Genomic DNA, 19,311 nt, shown 5'->3' with positions numbered 1-19,311 from the left:
GGCGGGAGCTGGTTTTGATGATCCAGAGGGTCCCTTCCAGCTCTGCAATTCTAAGATGAGCATTAAAACTTAAGATTTCTCCAGGAGACAGATTAAGAATCAGAACCGAGTTACCAAAAAAGATGGTGGGAAAAATCTTCTCCCTGGAATGCAGGATGGCCACTGCTTGTCAAAAGAGAAGAGCCTAGAAAAGTTCCTTTTTCTTTTATTTTTGATAGCCCCCAGATTCCGACTGGGCAGGCTGTACAAGTTAAGACATTGCTGGGCTAAATAAAGCTAAATGAGTCTCACATAAAGTTTCTAACATGGTGTGTTCAGAGTGGAATTGGTATGCCTTGTTCTTTCTTTCTTTCAACCTACTAATGTTGACAACGAAAAAATTGAAATAGAGATTTTGTATACCTTGGTTCAGTCATCAATCCAAAGGGAGACCGCAGCCAAGAGATCAGAAGACTGGCACTAGGAAAGGCAGCAATTCAGGGTCTAGAAAAGATCATCAAGTGTAAGGATGTGTCATATTGGAAATCAAGATCATCCACACACTTGTATTTCTGATGAGTATGTATGAGTGTGAAAACAGGACAGTTGAGAAAGCTGATGAGGAAAAAATGATTCATTTGAAATATGTTGTTGGAGAAGAGCTTTATGGATACCTTGGATTGCCAGAAAGACAAATAGGTCCTAGAGCAAATCAAGCCGGAACTATTTCTAGAGGCAAAATGTTGAAATTGAGGCTGTCCTGCTTTGGGCACATCACGAGAAGACAGGATTCCCTGGAAAAGTCAATAATAATAATACTGGGAAAGGTGGAAGGCAGAAGAAAAAGAGGAAGACCAAATACAGCGGTGCCCCGCATAGCGACGTTAATCCGTTCCGGATTAATCGTCTCTATGAGGAAACATCGCTAAATGGAACGGAAAACGCCATAGGAACGCATTAAACTTAGTTTAATGCGTTCCTATGGCTCCAAAACTCACCGTTCAGTGACATTCCTCCATAGTGCCGCCATTTTCGCACCCTCAGTGAGCGAGGGCAGGGCGCGAAAACACTTGCGGCGGCCATTTTGGGTGTCCGGCGGCCATTTTGGAACCGCCGATCAGCTGCTGGGGAAACATCGCAATGCGAAGATCAGTAAGCAAAACGCGTACCGATCATCGCCATGCAATGTTTTACCCATTAAAACATCGCAATGCGATCGCATTAGCAATCTCAAAAAAGAGATCGCTATGCGGATTCGTCGTTAAATGGTGCGCTCGTTAAGCGAGGCACCACTGTATGTGATTGGCTAAGTCCGTAAAAGAAGCCACGGTCTGAGTCTACAAAGCTGAGCAGGGTGGCTAAGGACAGGACATTTTGGAGTGCATTCGTTCACGGGGTTGCCATGAGTTGGAGGCAACTTGCTGGCACATAACAACAACAGCATAATGAAAGGTTACTAAAGTCCAAAGGCAGTGAAGGGGCATCAGGCCTTGTCTGCTCATAGCAGCGTTGCCGTCTTAACGTTTTGTGGGATGAACACAGAAAAAACCACACTCATTTTTCTGGTTCATTTTTAAGTTCAGTTTGGAATTTTGCCTGTAACTTCCTACAAGAAGGAGAGAGAGAGAGCACATGTACAAGAGAAAGAAAAAAATGATAATATTGAGATAGCACGTTTGATGTTGTAACCAGTACATACACTGATTAAATAAAGAGAACGAGGAGCCGTCCATCTAAAAGCAGCCTTATCATAAGAAGGTGGTGATATTTGTTTATTACTGTATTTTAAAAACATGTTTACACTCAGCCCTACCCAGACAGGTGGACTGCCAAGGAGTATATAAACATAAAATTAGAGACCAGCAACATCTTAGGATGCATTGAGACATCAGCCATAAAACTGAGAGGAAGTAAAATCGTAAAAACAGCTCTTCGGTCAGCTAAAAAGCAGATCAACCCACTTTTGTTAATTGGGAGCTCCTCGGGTGTAGGTGCTACCTAGGTGTACTAAACTAGAACTCCCTCTACCCTCAGCCACCCTGGCATCAGATTGGGAACGGCCGAGATTAAATCTTCCTTACAACTGTCTCAGCAGGAGTTGAGGGCTCCGTTTTTCGTCCGAACCCACTCCTGTCAGCAAACATGCGCTGTTCAAAGACCATGACAAAGCGACCTGCCTGCAGGTTCTGACGGATGAGTGTTCTGTTGCTAGCAAGGTTTTTTCCCCCTCTTAAATTACCTGCCAGCCGCTGTTTTTCTGTTGGAGTCAGGTTGGTAATTTATGGCTGCCGCCTAGAAATAGTCTCAGGTGGGCCTTTTGTTTTCTCGGGCCCTGCTGTGGAAAGGGGAAGGGCTTTTGTGAGGGCTGAAAGAGGGAGGGTTGGAGCGGTTTTCTTTGCCTTGGGAAAGGCGTTCACGAGTCCAACGTTCAAGCGATTCCTGGGAGAGAGGGGGGGCTGAAAACAGATAAGCAGCCATAATTCTGTCAGTGTGTAAAAATGGAGGACTGACCCCTGTTTCAAAGGCTGTGCGCTTTCCTCCCAGAGGGTTTTTAAAATCAAGTTGATTTAAACCACGAATTGAGTTTTAAAAATCATTATTTTTTATTTGAATCATCAAGCCACCCACCCCCAATTTTTACAATTTAAATTATGATTTAAATCGTGATTCAAGCCGGTTTGGTTTAAATCTAATCCACCCTGCTTTTTCCACCTGAGCCAGCATAGCATACTGAATTACAGAATCTGTAATCTATTGCATGAAGGGCTTCGTCAGTGTCTCATATTTGTTTTGTTGTGGTTTCTTCTTTAAATATATTTTATATCCCATCATTGCTCCTGTGAGCTAGAGTCCTGCTTTCCTTTATTTCAGCTCGAGACAAGATACAGGGCTGCCCTCCCCCACCCTCCAGATTACTTTACGACAGTCCTGTAATGTGAAACAGTGACTGGTTATGACAATGGTTCCCAGCCTCGGGTCCCTAGATGTTTGTGGACTGCAACTCCCAGAAGCCCTTGCCAGCACAGCTGGTGATGAAGGCTTCTGGAAGTTGCAGTTCAAGAATATCTAGGGATCCAGTGTTGGGAAGCTCTGGGTTAAATTTCTTGACTACATTTGGGGGAGACTACGATCTGGCTCAGTGGATGCTAGTGCAGCTTATCATCTAAAGCACCAGCAGCTTGTGGCCTGACTTTCCCATTCTGGAGTAAGGCACACTCATCCTAGTTCAGACCCATTCTGTGGGTTGCCCCTGCCTGTAACCAGTATACTACACTGCCTCTATACAGAGGACGCACCTGATTTAAATCCACAAAGCTTATCCATTACCTCTTTCCAATTTTAGTCAAAACTAAAACCACTTAACCTTCCATCAAGAAGTCCAATGGGGGCTACCAAAGGTAAGATGTGAAGGCCACCTTTCTCCCTCTCTATTTCACCCCGTCCTTGTGTTGGCCACCTTCCTCAGCCTCAAAAAACAAACAAACAAACAAAAAAACCCAGAAAGCTGGTTAGCACGGTGCAAGACAGCCAGAATGATTGTTGTATTAGGCTTGGGGGAATCACTTTAGGCTTGGGGGGGATCACAAGTGAACCTCATTTTATTCCTGTTATGTCTGTTCTGTGTTGTGCTTTTGTCTTGTTACTGATGGTTTTATTTCAGTCTTCATTGATTATCAACTTGTGACTTTTTTTTACTACAAGTCCCACAATCCCTCACTGTGCTGATGAGAGTTGTAGTCTGGCAACGTTAGGAGAGTCGCATATTGTTGTACGTTGTCTTGAGGTGTTTCTGTTTCTCCTAATGGAGAAGAAATTTATGCCTTTTTTTATAACCAGATAAACTGGTTATAAAAATGGGAGGATTCCTCTCGGTTAGTGTTCTCCCTCATTCCATCTCTCTTCCTCCTTCCTATTTCTCCCTCCTCTTAGATTTCTCTTGCTATTTCTTAGCTACTTGTTACTTTTTACTGTCAGCCCTCCTCTCTATAAATGACTATTTTTTTTCAGGTGCTTTTCCTGTTGGTAGATTCAGCATGGAGAACATCACAGGAAAGGGAGAGAGGGAAACCATCGTAGGCATGCATGATGCTTGTAGTAACTTACAACAGGGAGTAGAGCAGGTCCATGTGCATTCTTTGAGGCCAATATTAAAGGGAAGAGGTATTGATTATAGAATCTCTCATTGTGCCAATCCTCATTTTTATCTCTCCTTGAAGCAAAAAGTCTCTAGTTGTTAAAGGAGCACGGAGCATGTACATGAGGCTAGTGCCCTTTGTTTATGCCAACCTACACACGTTTATGTTAACCTACACTACAACCTGAGTGCTCACTGGAAGGACAGATCCTGAAGCTGAGACTCCAATACTTTGGCCATCTCATGGGAAGAGAAGACTCTCTGGAAAAGACCCTGATGTTGGGAAAGAGGGAAGGCAAGAGGAGAAGGGGATGACAGAGGACGAGTTGGTTGGACAGTGTCACCGAAGCTACCAACATGACTTTGACCGAACTCCGGGAGGCAGTGGAAGACAAGAGGGCCTGGCGTGCTCTGATTCATGGGGTCATGAAGAGTCGGACATGATTTAACGACTAAACAACAACACACATGTTTTAGTTCATATATGATTATAAATCAGAAAAGCTCCATTGATGAGTAGGAAAGGAATCTTAGGCTATTAAATCACTTTAAAATATGTGTTTCTGTGTCTGTCTTACACTGTGGCACCATTCATATTCTAAAGCTGAAGTGGACAGCAGGGACACTAATGGAAAGGGGAGCAGATCATGGGGAAAATTCCAGGAGCAGAGCTTTTCAGGAGGTTAGAGCACTGGTTCTTAACCTTGGGTTACTCAGGAGTTTTGGACTGCAACTCCCAGAAGCCTTCACCACCAACTGCTGGCTGGGGTTTCTGGGAGTTGCAGTTCAAAAACATCCGAGTGACAAAGGTTAAGAACCACTGGGTTAGAGCATTATCCCCAGACACTCTGCAGGTCAGATCCCGACCTCATACGGTCATACTGTTGGTCCATTTCACCCATTATTTCTAGGGGGCATTTCAGGAGCCTCCACCCCCACCTTGGAAGAAAGCAGAAGTCTGTTCCATGGACTACGTCCTGATCCTTTTGAGTAGAGTCTGCAGAGACGGATCCTGAGCCTTTCTGCATGCAAAGCATATGCTCTCCTGCCAAGGTGTTGTCCCTGCTGTGTTCGATCAGACCTACTTACCCTCTACTAGCATCTGATACCTGTGGCAGCTGCTCCTTTGGCCTAACAGTTGGGCCAGCCTTGTGTCCCTCACTCAGTTCCTGTACAAAAAAAATCTATATAAAAGTGGAATTCCTGTAAGTAGGTTCTGCCATCCAGAAATAGACCTGGGGAAACCAAAGGGTGCTTCCTGATGCCTGTTAAAACAAACTGGCATGCAAATATGTAGAAGGTCAAGCTATTCCCATCCTTTAACCCCCATACTTTTTTTTTTAATTATATATACCTGTATCTTTATTGCAGGTAATTAAACTGCCCCAATTCTCTTTTGCTTCCTCTTCTCTCACTGTTCCCTCTGCTTTGTATTATATCTTGTATATAGTTTGATTGGTTCAAAATTGGAGTACGACGATTGCTATAGTGATTCGCAAAACAGTGATTCTAATAGGCGATTTTCACTGGACGATGACTTGGTCCGTGCTTCGGAGACCATTTATTCGCAAGACGACGATTTCTACAGCTGATCGGCGGCTTTGGAAAATGACTTCCCTATGTTTTCCGGACCTATGCTTCGCCGGACAGACATTTTAACAGCTGATCGGCGCTCACAAAATGGCTGCCCTATGGGCAATCTTCGCTAAATGACGTGATATTTTCCCCATTGGAACACATTGAATGGGTTTCAATGCATTCCAATGGGGAAATGGTTTTCGCATGACGATGATTTCGCTAAACTGCGATTTTCACGGAATGAATTATTGTTGTCATGCGGGGCAGCACTGTAGCTTTATTGGCACCCACACCAATGTCAAAAACCCAAGTGCAACTTTGGTGTGCTAGAAAGCTTAATTGGGTAAGATGATGAACAAAATAAGAGGTATGGGGAAGAGAAGGAAAAAATAGGGGCTGAATTTTTACACACAGACAGACCCATACCCCACTGATGATTCTTAAACTGGAGGGCAGGAGGAGTCCTGTGGCTTTAACTGGGTTTTAGCCTCATTGGATACAAGACAGTTTACAGGCTGTATCCAGCGCTCCTAAGATAAAGCAAACCATAAAAGGTTAAAGCTGTATTGGAAGGATAAAACCTAGTCATTCCTTGCTCCACCCTATAAAGTACATGCGTAATTTGAAGCTTGTATCATGCTGTGTTTCTTAATGTGGCTCTTTTTCTCTCTCTCTGGAAAGGCATTTTAGTCTCTGCTAGGTATGATTTTTTTTGTCCTTTGCCTTGCTGTGATATGGTGCTGTTTTATACCCTGTGTTTGTGTTGAATCTCTGATTTTTAAATTATTTTGTTATGTTTTGTGTACATGGCCCAAAGAGTGGTAGCTATTCCATGATAGATACATAAAGTAAATAAATGAGAGAACCCAAATCTTTCTGTTAGCAACTCTTGTTATGTGCCGTCAAGTAATGTCTGACTTATGGCAACCCTATGAATGAGGGACCTCCAAAATGTCCTGCCTTTCAACTGCACTGCTGAACTCTTGTAAACACAAGCCTGTGGCTTCTTTTAGGGAGTCGGTCCATTTGGTCTTCCTCTTTTCCTGCTGCCTTCCAACTTTCCTAGCGTTATTGTCTTTTCCAGGGATTCCTGTCTTCTCATGATGTGCCCAAAGCAGGATAGTCTCAGTTTCAAAATAGTTGCCTCCAGAGATCATTCAGGCTTGATTTGCTCTAGGACCCACTTGTTTAGCTTCCTGGCAGTCCCAAGGTATCGGCAAAGCACCACATTCCAAACAAATCATATTCCCCCTGGCAGCTTTCTTCACTTTCCAGCTTTCACACCCATACAAGAGTGTGAATGATCTTGGCAACTAGATATTAGCAACTAGAGAAATTAATTTTAGGCGCTGTACTAGGCACACATTCAGTAGAATCCCATTGAGATAGAATTGCCTGGTGAATGAGAGGCATTAGATTTCTTGAATTTTCTGAATGTATAACGTTATTCTGCTTCTTGCCTCTTCTGAAACTCTGTATACAGTCATGCCCTGCTGGACAATTACCCCGTATAACAACGAATCTGCTTCATGACGATGTTTTATGATCGCTTTTAAATGGTTTTTTTGCGATGGGTTTTTTTTGTGGTGTTTTGCGATCGCTTTTAAATGGTTTGTTTTTTTTTTGCTGTGCGATGATCGGTTCCCTGCTTTGTCGTCAAGCAAGTCACCACTGTACTTTCTAGAGGGCATGAGTAAAAACTAATTTAGGGGTGGGCAACTTATTTATTTATTTATTATTTATTTATTTAATTTATATGCCGCCCACTCTACCCAAAGGTCTCTGGGCGGCTTACAACAATTAAAATTCAATGCAATAAAATAAAATGATTAAAATACAATTAAAATACGATTAAAATACAATTAAAATTGCCATCATTAAGACCCACAGTTAATGTTATTTCAATTAAAAGCCTTCTGGAACAGGAAGGTTTTGACCTGGCGCCGAAATATCATCAGTGTCGGCGCCAGGCGAATTTCAGTTCCATAGTCTGGGGGCAGCTGCCGAAAAGGCCCCCTCCAGATGTTCCTAGAATGCAATTTCCATTCATCCCCATTGATTATACTGACTAGTCCTAATGGGAGTGGTACCCTGTCTATTTTAGGAGGATTAGAAGTTGCCTACCTCAACTCTAGGAATTGACCTGCATTACTGGAAGTCAGTGCCTCCTTTCCTGGTGTCCACCTGCCAGATTCCTCCTCTTGGTCTCCTGCATTATTCCTCCTCCAGATCCATGTATTCTGCCCCACACACTTTCTTCACCTGTGGGCCTGTGAGTTTGTATCGAGTGGATTACGTATGCCCCAACATTTCAGAAGGGAATCGCCAAGCTGCGTTGTCCTTTGTATTTCCCCTCCCTGAGTCATCCACTGCCTTGCTTTCTACAATGAGTAGGCCCTCGGGGCAGGGGGGAAAATTGGGTCGAAACCAGAATTTCTACATCTCTGTGAAGACAGTAGATGGATTGTCACTTGGGTTTGCTTGTGATGGGCAGAACTGAACGGGTTGGGGTTTGGGAGGCAGACGTTCTGGCATTCCCAGAGAGGGAATGTTGCACACACAAGCAGCAAATATTTATCTGCTTTTGTGGAAAGATGCTTGTCAATAATTTCACCAGCAAAATGCCACTTGAAAGGTCTGTGGCTTGCAGACAGGACATGGATCATTTAATTTAGCCAGAGCCACCCCACCCTTGCCATTAGGCAAAGCGAGACATGTCCCTTAGGCAGTAAAGGCTGGGTGGGGGAGCGATGGTAGCCTAGATATTCCCTCTGAGTCCCCTGGCCATCCATCTCTGCTGGAGGACAAACCCATGTGTATCCTGTACATCTTGTCTTAGATCTATTAACGTAGGCTGCTGCCATAGGGAGTAGTGGAGGACGCTGTCCCTTTGGGAGCATTGAAGTAGCATTCAGGTAACTGTTCTGGCACTTCTGAAGAAAGAAACTGGAAGGCAGTACTGTAGTCTGATTTGGCCTTGCCTTGAATTTAGCAAAAAGTGCTTGTGGTGCATAGAGTCTGAACTGTATCTGCCTTGATTTCCTTGGCTGCCCAGGCCTTCTGCTATATCATGTAGGGGAGTTGTAACACTTCTGCCTTCCTTGGGCCTGCTGTGACATCAGAGAGACATCAGCCGATTGGTGCCAAACAACACATATACTGTACTGCCAACTGCAAATTAGTTGTATTATATGTGTTGTTGCTTACGCTGAACTTTCTTGATTGTTTGTCCAGAAGGAAAGACCTTTTTACCTGACAGAATGTCTCTCCCTGAGATTTCCACCTGGGCCTGCCAGATTTTGCAGTTGCAGGTGGCCATCCCTAGATAGGCCTGGAAAACTACTTCTCAGTGGTGGCAGCAATGCTATGGAATGCATTACCCACGGATATACACCAGGCTCTCTCCCTTCTGGCCTTTAGGAAGTACGTAAAAACTAAGAAGAAGCTGAGAAGTTTGAGGAAGCTTTCAGAAACCTCTTACAACAGGGATACCCAGACAGGCAAGACCCTTATGGAAGACAGCAATCTGGAGATTGGAGCAGAAAGTGAAGGTTTAGCTGTTTTGGAAGGGGTAGCCGCATAAACAGAGAGCCCTGTGACATGTTAGAAATGTTAAAATCAGTTTTAGTGTGAGCTCGGTGTGGAATACAGTCTGCTTATTGTACTTTCCGTTTGCCTTCCCGAAAAGAATGTGTTATGTGTGCTTTCAGTTGCACTCCTCCCTACACTGTGCTTTCAGCCCTGTGTAGAAATGTAAATACATAAATATTTAGCAAGAGACAGGTAGGCTGCCAGGATGCTGGGCTTTAAGAGAAGAGTGAGGGTTAGCGGAAGAGGCTGAGGAACAATCTCTTTTTTTAATATAGACTCTCCTTTCTTTCTTGGCGCTGGTTTGTAAAACTGCCGGCAGTAATGGAAGAGAAACGGAAATCAGAATTCCGGGTTTCTATTTGACCGGTGCCTATATTTACCAACCACAAAAATGTCGGTTCTTAAGAAAGGCCTGTGTCATCAAGGATTTTTCCTCGTGCCCCACTCCACCAGACACTTAGGACAGGCTCCTCCCTCCGGGGGATATTAAAGCCCAGCCGGTTTTTAGGTCTCCGTGTTTGTCTACAGTTTGGCACTCCACTCCAGGGTGGGGCTCGCTGGGTTGCCAGGCTGAGGTTGGCTTTACTTGCAGCCTGTCTTCCTTGGCAGGTCGCACCACTGCCACGTCCTGAGCCTGGCAGAGCAGGGCATCTTGAAGAGGTGCCACGGAAGGGAGGTTCTAGAACCGGGTCCCCTCTCAGACCTTTGATCATTTCCCACCATGTCTGCTTTGAGGGAGGATGTGCATCCCCTTCAACCTGCCCTTTTAAATTGCTGTGATGATTATTGATTTATTTAATTTATTTATAATTTTAAAATATTTTTTACCTTGCTTTTCTTCTTAAAAAAGGACCCAAGGCGGCTTATATCATGAAACAAGAGTATTTCAATCTAAAAATAAATACGAATGCTAACAAAGGGTCAAGCAAAAACCACAGTAAAAACTGGTAAACAAAAGGAATTAAAGCCACATACAAAGCAACAAGGCGCTACAATCCATTTAAGAACCCCGCTCAGACAGCCAGTCGCTGAGGGGAAGCTTGCTTGAAGAGAAAGGTCTTGGCCTGCTTGTGGAAGGACAGCAAAGATGGGGTCGGCCTGGTCCCCTGTGGGAGGGAGTTCCAAAGTCTTGAAGCAGCAACTGAGATTATTCTAATGGTTTTATTGACAAATCTGTTTTGAATTTGCGATATATATAACGGAGAAGTTGACTCAATAAATCTTCGATGATTTAATGGGCCTAGTCCATTTCATTATATGGTTCACAAAGTGTGGCCTGCTTCCTGAGATGTAATGGAGGGGAATAGAGAGGAGAGGCCATCTTTCTCCCTAGGCAGCAAGATAATACCTGTTAGAGAGGAGCAGCGAACCAGGTAGATTGAATCCAGGGAAATTCAGGGAAAGAAATTCAGGGAATGGCTGTAAGAACTAGAGTTATAGTCATGTGAATTTTAGAAAGAGAGAATGGGTGTCCGAGGGCCCTGAACTAGGACCTGTCTTATTTTCCCTGAAAATAAGGCAGGGTCTTATATTAATTTTTGCCCCCAAAACACATTAGGGCTTATTTTCAGGTGATTCTTTACTTTTTTCATGTACTGTACAACCACCATTGTTTATTCAGATACAGTTAGGTCATCTTCTTCTGGTGGCTGCACAATGGTGGAGGGCAGGCTTTCACTTAACTAGGGCTTATTTTTGGGGTCGGGCTTTTATTATGAGCATCCTGAAAAATCATGCTCGGGCTTATGTTCAGGTTAGGTCTTATTTTCAGGGAAACAGGGTAAGTCAGCTTGTCTATCAAATTCTGTGTCATTCTTCCCGCTTGGCGTGCTGACAGACGTTGGAGATTTTCTTTATTTCTAACAATTATCTCTGTTTCCAGCAACTCAGAGACAATTTGATTCTATGGCAATGAAGGGTATTCCAGTAAGGTACTTTAAGGGCTGCATCATCGGTCTCTCACGTGAACAAGGCAAAATTAAAGGTTGGCCAAAGGTGTAGGATTTAGCGGCCATAATCCTGTTGCTTAGCATAGTTCATGGCACTAGAGTCGGCTGATTGAATTTAGTGAGTCAACTGCTTCGTAAATTGCACTGATTCAAATAGGCCTACAGTTAACTGCAACAACTGGGCTAAAGCAAAGCTAAGCATGCTGCTTGTATACCACCCCACAGTGCTTCAAGCACTCTCTGGGCGGTTTACAAGTTAATTATGCAGATTGCAGAGTGCCCCCTTCCCCAGCGAGCTGGGTACTCATTTTACTGATCCTGAAAGGATGGAAAGCTGAGTCAACCTTATGCTGGCTACCTGGGGTTGAACCCTGGGTCGTGAGCACAGTTTTGGCTGCAGTGCATCAGTTTAACCACTGCACCACGGGAGGGGCTAAACTAAGTGGCAGTTAGAGTACAGTGGTGCCTCGCTTAACGAGCGCACCGTTTGATGACGAATCCGCATAGCAATGTGTTTTTTGCGATCGCTAATGCGATCACATTGCGATGTTTTAGGTGGCAAAACATCGCATTGCGATGATCGGTAAGCGTTTCGCTTACCGATCTTCACATTGCGATGTTTAGAAAACAGCTGATTGGCGGTTCCAAAATGGCTGCGGGTGCAGAAAATGGCTGCCTGCAGCGTTTTTGCGCCCTGCCCTCATTTGCCGAGGCGGCGAAAATGGCGGCTGGATGGGGAATCTTCACTTACCAGTGAGTTTCCCCCCCATAGGAAAGCATTAAACAGAGTTTAATGCGTTCCTGTGGGGTTTTACGTTCCATATAGCGATGTTTCCGGATAGCGACGTTAATCCTGGAATGGATTAATGTCGCTATGTGGGGCACCACTGTATATCCATTTGAATAAATGGAACTTACGGAGGGGTTGACTCAATAAATCTTTGATGATTTAATGGGCCTAGTCCAGTGCGATTTATTACACTAAGCAACAGAATTTGAGCCACTGCCTCAAATTAATGACCAGGACTCCTTGTTCGCTAAAAGTAGCAAGATGGATCTGATTGTTTAGGGTGGGGCAGAGGGGGTGTCTTGTCTGTCCGTCTGTGGCTGGGTCATCCAGATTCTTTGGAAATGGGTCTAGCATGAAGCAGGACGCCTGTTCTTTTTCCAGAGTGGAATGTGGAGATAAGCAGAGGGCTGGGTCCGTTTGTAACTTCTGATTGCCTTGGGTGGAATTTCCTGTCAGGCATCCAAAGAATGAATTGAAGGCTGCTTTCTTGTAAAAATTCTTAAGGGTCAGGATGACATCAGTTTGGGAACCCCCTTTCCCTCCCACAGATCAGAGCAAGCAGGCCCAAAACACAGGATGTTAAAAGTCACTTCAGCTCCCACCCTCCATCATTTCACATGTATTCCCTCCCCCAAGCTAGCGGATGCCTCTTTTTTTATTCCTCATCTTGCTTTATCGTGTTCCCAAGGAAGGGCGTACTTTCTCCATGTATGGCTTTGTGGTCTGGTTTCTCAGCAACAAGAAACTTGATTTTTTTCCCTTCTTTAACTGAAAACCCATCGTCATTCAAAAGGAAGGTCCTGGTTATTTTTGGAACAATTAATCATGTGGGAGGAAAGTGGTCAGTTAGAGGCACTGGTGGATGTTTAGAGTGAGGATCATTGGGAAAGACAGTGAAGGAAGCTTACATTTCAGAAGAAAATGAAACAAAAATTAAAACAAAGCTGAAGTGTTGACTCTGCACAGAATGTTTAGGGTGGGGCCATTTGAAGATACAGTAATTGCCAGCCTTTTCCCTGGCTCTGTCATTTGCTGATCCTTAAGTAATGGGAAATTAGTAGCGTAGAGAAATCTCTCCTGTAAGTGTCCAAAATACTGTTCCCCCTTTGGCTGGAAAATAGAAAATAGGGAGGGAGCAATAAGATCTAGAAGTCTGAGGACAAGGGGTATAGTCAGACTGAGCGGTCTGATTAAGACCACACTGATTAACGCCTTGCTGATGTCTTTGTCATTAGGAGATAGTGTAGAAATGCCACAGGAAGACTGTGTAAAAATAATGCACCACTGTTGTCCTGTGAATTGTTCAGCATTCTCCTTGACCTGAAGATCTGGAACTGAGGTGTTCGGTTTTGTGTTTTTGGACGACAACTCCCGGAATTCTTCGGTCAGCCGTTGTGGGAGTTGTAGCCCCAAATCCCAAATCTTACAGACCTCTAATCCAGTGCTTCCCAATTTTGGGTCACTAGATATTCTTGTGCTACAATTCCCAGAAATCCTGACCAGCCCAGTTAAGTGGTGAAGGCTCCTGGGAGTTTTACTCAAAGAACATCTGGGGACCCAGGTTTGGGAACGACTGCTCTGCTCTGTAACGAGACTTTGGTGTTCATAAACAGCAAACGTCATGTTTGTGCGTTACGGTGTCATATTTTTCTAGCAGGGACAACAATAACTTCGGAAGTACAAATCCAAGAATAAGCAATTCATTTATAGGCCTGTAGTTGTTGTTGTAGTTGTTGTTGTTGATAGGGTGTCTGGGCAGATAGAATGGGCTGGGGAGGAACTGGCTGGCCTCAAACCTTGTAATCTTGTGTTGCCTTAAACATAAACACCGGAATTACAGACTGGATGTTGTGAGATGACACTTCCTTTTTTATTAAAAAGAAATGGCTAAAGATCATGGCAGGACAAACAGCTTTACTTCTTTCACCTTGTGTTGGAAGAGAAATTCCTCTTACTTTACTGGGATTTTACACAGGCATTTCATGTTTCCACCATGGGGAGAATAAAATAATATTTATTTCCCCCTGTCGGCTTTGACCCTTTGGAGCATTGGCTGTTGCTTCCAGACGCTTTTCTTCTCACCTTCAAATGCCTTTGCTAGACGCACACATTTCCGCAGCTGTCAAAAACCTACAGGGACTTTTTTCTTTTCTTTTGGAAAGCACTTCTTGGCAATAAAAGCAAGCCGTCCAAACCTGGATGGGACAGTGTGTGTGTGGGGCAGCTTGAAGCTAAGCGGCCATCTTTCTTTACGTAGTCCAGTTCATTTTGTGTGATCATCTCTGCTGATACCTGGGCCCATGTACCTGTCCGCCAGCTGGCTGACGCAACGGGGCCTGGTGGTCCATCCCCAGCAGGGGCAATTCCTAGTCTGTTCCCATGGTAACCGTTGCCAGCTGTAGCCTTTTGGAGGGGAGATTTGTCTGTCTCCACGGCAACTGTCCAGTTACTAAGGAAGGGAATCTCCTCTCTTTGGCAATTGTTACCGAAGGGGAGTTTCCCATTATCTCCGCAGCCATAAATGTTCCCAGGGACGCTGACTCGGCAACATAAATAGTGACACATCCAGCCGGAAGGTTTCCTGTTGTTCTCTTTTCTCATCTCCCTCCCCTTCCAAACATCTGTGATAGTGGTGGCTAAAACTCTATTGCCAGTTAGGCATCAAATAAGGGTCTAAAGGCCCACTTCCTGCATCTTTCCACTCTGGAGGAAGGCTTGCCTCAAGGCAGTTGAGTACAGGAGATGGTGTAAGGATATGTTTGTGTGCAGCAAGAGCCTTTCCTCCACTGAATCTGACCCTTTTCATTCCTGTATGTGCTGCCACAGCTTGGCCACATAACGTGTTTTGTATTATTCTTATTTTTTTGTTTATTTTTAAGATACTGAATGCACTTGAACACTAACCCACCCAACCCACAAGCTGAGGAATCAGGGATCCCAAGAGCCTATGGGCAGATGGAACTCAGGCGAGCCTCCCCCATTTTAAAGGGTTGGGAGTGAGCTGGATTCAGCTGCAGTCAATTTATAAGTCAGTGACTTACAAGAGGGTAGGGGAAAGTTGTTTTTTGGACTACATCTCCCAGAATCCCCCCAGCCAACAAGGCCACTAGCACTGCTATCTGAAGGACTGTGGGAACTGTAGTCCAGAGCAGTCACCTTTCCATGCTTTTCTGGCGTAGGTCCTGTTTTTCACTCTGCTTTGCTCTTCTGCTGTATGTTACATCAGAAATGCACGAAAAACACGTACAGTATGCAGTTTAAAAACAAGAAGTTAAAAACTGCCTTTAAATGCTGTCCCCTTAAATAGAGGCCATCCTCTTTATTCTCTTATTCTCCCTCTCTTTATGTGGTCTAGGGGAAGCCCTGGGTGCTTAAAGTCCTGCTAGGAAATTGCCCTGTTAACACACCTATTTTGTTGCCAACACCTGTACAAATCACAGGTCAAGGTTCAGCTGAAGCACTTCCCTGCTCTGCAGGGAGAAATTATGCCGCACCACATGTACCAAAGACGATCTGTTAAAGAGTCAAGATACAATGCTATTGAAGTAGCCTGGTTTGGTCAAAAATAGCCTAATTTGATTGTACTTTAAAAATATTTTATATTTGTCAATAATTTTGAAGCATTCAACACTTTTTTACAAAGAAACACTGCTGGGTAGGCTGACAGCCATGGAACATGTGCCCTCTGCTGGCCAATGCTGGGAACGGCAGCCTCTTTCTGAACAGCTCCGTTGTACAATAGTTTGGTGCTGGCACTGGTGGCCAATCTTTATAGAGCACAAAAAACAGTGCCTCTTTCTTGTGCAGGCTGACGCTCTTCAGATGTTTGAGACAACAGCCATCAGTATTTTTTATCATTATCCATGCTGGCTCAGGCTGGCAGGGATTGAAGTTCAAAGCCTTTAGAGAGGGCCATGTTGGGGATGACTGCTTCTTCTGGCTGCAGTTACTATTACAGGCCTTTCCGGGGTGTGTGTGTGTTTTTCTTTGCATTCAAGATCATTGTTAGAAATCACCGGTGATTTTTGTCTTCCATCAAATGCTCCGGCTGTTTCGATCAGTGGCAGGAATCATTTTAGTTACCTTTCCCATTACAGTGCAAGATCTCTGAGTTCTGGTTTGAACTCAAAATATTATGCTCCTCAAGGTAAAGCAGCAAAAGATTTTTTTTAAAAAGGTGCTTAACAGCCAAACCAGCCAAGGTATTCTCTTGTTTTCAGCATAAAATTCCATAAGCACCCCTCACCACCCCAGTAGCTTAAACAACAACAATAATAATTTAAAAAAAATAGTGGTAATAAATTGTACCCTTTGCACACCAGAGTTTTTCAAAGAACTTTGGGGCATTTCTTAAAATGGTATCACTGGAAGTACCGAGTATGGTGGCCATCTGAGTACCAGGGCGCTAATACATCTTGCTCACTTTGTCATGCAAAATCATTATCCTTTACGGTAGTGGTTCCCAACCTTGAATCTCCATATGTCCTTGGACTAAAATTCCCAGAAGCCTTCACCACTAGCTGTGCTGGCTAGGATATCCGGGAGTTGTAGTCTAAGAACATCTGGGGACCCAAGGTTGGGAAGCACTGCCTTAGAGAATGTTGGTTGGAATCTTATTATTTATTACATTTATATGTCATCCCAAGTCAGCTACGGGACTGGTTGGGAACCACTGCCTTAAGGTGCTGTCAAGAAATCTGATGGCGGGATAGATTAGCGAAGAACCTATGCCAAGAGGATTGTTTTATGTCTATGGCGTTTAGTCGTTTAGTCGTGTCCGACTCTTCGTGACCCCATGGACCAGAGCACGCCAGGCCCTCCTGTCTTCTACTGCCTCCCGGAGTTGTGTCAGGTTCATGTTGGTTGCTTCGCAGACACTGTCCAGCCATCTCATCCTCGGTCGTCCCCTTCTCCTCTTGCCTTCACACTTTCCCAACATCAGGGTCTTTTCCAGGGAGTCTTTTCTTCTCATTAGATGGCCAAAGTACTGGAGCCTCAGCTTCAGGATCTGTCCTTCCAGTGAGCACTCAGGGTTGATTTCCTTTAGAACTGATAGGTTTGTTCTCCTTGCAGTCCAGGGGATTCTCAAGAGCCTCCTCCAGCACCACAATTCAAAGGCATCAATTCTTCGGCGGTCTGCTTTCTTTATGGTCCAGCTCTCACTTCCATACATCACGACAGGAAAAACCATAGCTTTGACTATTCGGACTTTTGTTGGCAAGGTGATGTCTCTGCTTTTCAAGATGCTGTCCAGATTTGTCATCGCTTTCCTCCCAAGAAGAAGGCACCTTTTAATTTCAGGGCTGCTGTCTCCATCTGCAGTGATCATGGAGCCCAGGAAGATAAAATTTGACACTGCCTCCATATCTTCCCCTTCTATTTCCCAGGAGGTGATGGGACCAGTGGCCATGATCTTAGTTTTTTTGATGTTGAGTTTCAGACCATTTTTTGCACTCTCCTCTTTCACTCTCATTACAAGGTTCTTTAATTCCTCCTCACTTTCTGCCATCAGAGTGGTATCATCTGCATATCGGAGGTTGTTGATATTTCTTCCGGCAATCTTAATTCCGGCTTGGGTTTCTTCCAGTCCAGCCTTCTGCATGATGTATTCTGCATATAAGTTAAATAAGCTGGGGGACAATATACAGCCTTGCCGTACTCCTTTCCCAATTTTGAACCACTCAGTTGTTCCATGACCAGTTCTAATTGTTGCTTCCTGTCCCACATATAGGTTTCTCAGGGGACAGATAAAGTGGTCAGGCACTCCCATTTCTTTAAGAACTTGCCATAGTTTGCTGTGGTCCACACAGTCAAAGGCTTTCGCATAGTCAATGAAGCAGAAGTAGATATTTTTCTGGAACTTTCTGGCTTTCTCCATAATCCAGCGCAAGTTAGCAATTTGGTCTCGAGTTCCTCTGCCCCTTCGGAATCCAGCTTGTACTTCTGGGAGTTCTCGGTCCACATACTGCTGAAGCCTACCTTGGAGGATTTTGAGCATAACCTTGCTAGCGTGTGAAATGAGTGCAATTGTACGGTAGTTGGAGCATTCTTTGGCACTGCCTTTCTTTGGGATTGGGATGTAGACTGATCTTTTCCAATCCTCTGGCCACTGTTGAGTTTTCCAAACTTGCTGGCATATTGAATGTAGCACCTTAACAGCATCATCTTTCAAGATTTTAAATATAAGATTTTATGTCTATAGATCCTGTATTTTGAAAGTGGCAGTACAATGGTTATCTCTTAAAGAACACGAAAAAAGCATTCAGTGCATGCCATGCACTGCTGTCCAGAATTACCAATGTAGATTTTCCTACTTTAGAGAAACATAACGTAAACTTGATAGTTAATACTAGAGATGGGGATGAACCACCGAAATGGTGGTATGTCTTGGTTTGTGGGTCGCCAACGTTGTGGCGACTCGTGAACCACAAATTTGCCCCTGATGACACAATGAACCACCAATCGATTTGTTGGTTCATTGGGTCTTTTTAAACGGCCCCACAGTGTGGCCCCTCCCCTTCCCACTGCTGTGTTGCTTCCCAATTCCCTACCTTATTGTGCTGCCTCCTTCTGCTCCACCACCGCTGCAGTCTACATTGGAATGGAACCTAGGCTGCCAGAACGATGGTTTCTGTTCCAGCAGTCTAGCTTCCGTTCCATTGCTGCTTCCGTTCCATTGGCTGCTTATTCCATGCTGGAATAAGCAGCCAATGGAAGCCTGACTGAAGGGAATACCCCCCTGCTGCGGCCACTGTTTGCAAAGAGAGAGCAGGGCCAATTCCCTTCAGTCTGGCTTCCTCTCTCAGCCCAGGTTTGCACGGATCAGCTGATCCACGAAGGCATAGGCAGAGAGACGAATGGACGACTATAAAGGATGTATATCTGTCCCTTTGTATTCGTGGGGTATCTCCAGATCTCATGAATAGGAAGGGACGAATATCTGTCAAATCAATGAATATTATTATTCGTTTTTATATCCATCCCCATGTCTAGTGAATAACCTTTCTGTCTGGTGGTGTTCTAAATTAGAGAAACAGCACCCTCTGGTGATATGTGGGGATTGAAGATGAAGCATATTTTGAAAGGCAACAGAGATGCCTTGTGGTAAATGAGAGACATCCTTTGTTCCAGCTTTACTACCACCCATGCTTCCTGGAGGAGGTAAAGGTTAGGTGTTATAGGTTTGTACTATGTTTGCGCAGAGACGGGAATCCTTATTGCCCATCTGGCTGTGAACCTCAGCTGAATCTGGGCAATGAAAAATGGTTTCACTTCCATGAACTGTGGCA

The 19,311-nt window shown here is 44.4% G+C and overlaps 1 protein-coding gene across 1 annotated transcript in view; it reads left to right on the top strand.

Annotated features, from left to right (window-relative positions):
- CLIC1 (chloride intracellular channel 1) overlaps positions 1 to 19,311 on the top strand; it is a 34,042-nt gene that overhangs the window by 10,649 nt on the left and 4,082 nt on the right. The window lies entirely within an intron of this gene.

The sequence above is a fragment of the Pogona vitticeps genome, chromosome 2 (assembly GCF_051106095.1).
Source record: "Pogona vitticeps strain Pit_001003342236 chromosome 2, PviZW2.1, whole genome shotgun sequence".
Lineage (NCBI taxonomy): Eukaryota > Metazoa > Chordata > Lepidosauria > Squamata > Agamidae > Pogona > Pogona vitticeps.
The sequence above is the reverse complement of the archived record's forward strand: the minus strand, read 5'-3'. Positions and strand labels throughout refer to the sequence as shown.